This window comes from Crocuta crocuta, unplaced genomic scaffold (assembly GCF_008692635.1).
Source record: "Crocuta crocuta isolate KB4526 unplaced genomic scaffold, BGI_CrCroc_1.0 scaffold1385, whole genome shotgun sequence".
NCBI classification, from domain to species: Eukaryota; Metazoa; Chordata; class Mammalia; order Carnivora; family Hyaenidae; genus Crocuta; species Crocuta crocuta.
The window spans coordinates 42,034-44,376 of record NW_027529562.1 but is presented as its reverse complement, the minus strand read 5'-3'; positions in this window follow the sequence as shown (position 1 = coordinate 44,376).

The window sequence follows — 2,343 nt, the reverse complement described above, 5'->3', positions numbered from 1 at the left end:
AAATTCCCCTGTTTTGTATTTTGTCTAAGTATATACCCTTTTCTCTGTGTTAGAAAATCCATTATGTGTCCTGCTCCTAAACGTTTTTATAAAGAAGAGGTCATATAGTGCCAGGACTTAGCACTTCAAGGAGTGTCTTGTGTGTGTCCAGTGTACACTCTGATATTGTTTTGTTTGTATGTATGTTTGTTTGTTTGTTTTGCCCCTCTATCCTTTAGGCCAGTCATCTGCAGAAGTTCTCTTTGCCTTCAGTGGGCCGTCTTTGGTCTGTGGCCTGAGTGTGGTGAGTTTTTACTAAGTGTGCTCTTCTCTGCTTGTGAAATGGGACCTGACATTACCTCTGTCAGAACTGAGGCCCTGAAGAACTATCTGGTAGGAGACATTGTGTGGGCATGGATTTGTGCTGGTCTTCTCCAGGAGGGGCCCGCTGTGCTGGGACTGATGCAAGCTTAATGGAGAAGGGCAGTACTACCAGAGCAAAGTGGGGTGGGGCTTGGTGTGAGCAAGTTAGGAAGGTAGTGTTGGTGCTGTGCTGCTTCCTGCAGTTGGCCCCTTGCTAAGGGGCTAGTGGTAAATGGCATCAGCCAGCTCCTTTGTTCCCAGAGAGGCATCTCTTTGAATACTGCCTCACAGAAAGCTCTCCAAGAATAGCAAATATAGTACCCTTTGCGTGACTCAGACACTCTTCAGATTGCTCTTTCCAGGCTTTCTGACCCAGGATGTTTTCCTGCCTTCTCTCCCAGAGTAGCACAATACCCTCCAGGCTCTATCCCAGCCAACCTTATTAATTATCAAAATTCCAGGCTTCAGGCCCCATCAGTTCCAAGAACTCACAGAATTTAGCTTCTTTTATTTTCCAAGCCCATGGCTTTGGGGAAAAGTTCTCCTTGTCCCGTCCCCTGTGCTCCCCTCTGGGATCATGGCTCCCTCCCCTCCACATCACCTGTGGTCTGTTTTTCCCCTGAACCATGTGTCCACACTTCTTACATTCTTCGATGTAACCTCTTCTCTCCCTTAGTTGTAGAATTTGTTCTGTCAGCCGTAAGGCCAATTTCTGGGGTGTTTAGGATGATTTTTAATAGGTATCTATTTGTGTTTAGGGGATGAAGTTTGCCTAGGGTCCTTCTACTAGACCATTTTCCTCTCACCCTACTATTATTATTATCATTACTATTTTATATGTGTTGTCCATGTGTTTCAGCACCATTTGTTGAAAGATTATATTTTCTCCACTGTATTGCCTTTGTTCTTTTGTGAAAGATCAGTTGACTATATTTATGTGGATTTATTTCTGTTCTATTTTTTCTCTCAGTCTATCCTTCTATTTTTTCACCAATACACACTGTCTTGATTACCGTAGTTTTATATTAAATTTTGAAGTCATGTAGTGTCCTCCTTCCATCTTTGTTCTACTTCAATATTGTACTGATTATCCTGTCTCTTTTGCCCTTATATATTAATTGTGGAATCAGTTTCAATTTCCAAAAACAACCTTGCTGGAATTTTGCGTAGGGGTATTAAAGTCTTTAAATGTCATAACAGATTTCTATTTTTCCTTGCAGTTCTATCAATTTTTTTCTTACATGTTTTAATGCTCTGTTTTTAGGCATCTATATTTGGTCTTTTCAGTCCACTTTGACAGTTTCTATANGATTATTGATATAGTATTATTAAAATTTACCATATTTAATATTGTTTTCTATTAATAGATCTTCCTTTTTCTCATTTTTGTTTTTCACTCTTGACTTTCTTTTGTATTTTGTAGTTTTAGTTAAAAATTCTACATAATTCCATTTAGTTTTCTTTCTTATATCAATTATTTTTCCTTCTTTTTACTTAAAAATATTCTTAATTCTTTCTCCCTGTGGAGTTATTTCTAGAGAATGTATTATAAGTCTTGGAAGGTGAATGGGGCAATAGCTGAAATGTCAGCAATGTTCTGGTCTCAAGGTCAGATAGCATCATGAGACACAGAGCCCTATGATTCCCCAGAGCACAGTTAAGATACAAAACCCGCTGTAACTCCCTGACATTCTTTGAAACTGCACGTAATCCCTGCATGCCTTCACGTAGCCACCAGATGTATGTCTGGTTAACGTCTAAAGATCATTTGTGTTCTCTTTCCATGCTTTGATACTTTTTGATACTTATATCTANCTCCAATGATCTTTCTTTCTTCATAAATACCTGATTTTATAATGTATATCATTTTCTTTCTTTCTTCTCAAAGAATGATTTTAAAAACTTCTAACTAAATAGACCTACTGGCAGCAAATTCTTTCAATATTTGTTTGTCAGAGAAAGTATTTCTCTTTTATTTTTAAGGGTAAAGGAGCAAGACAT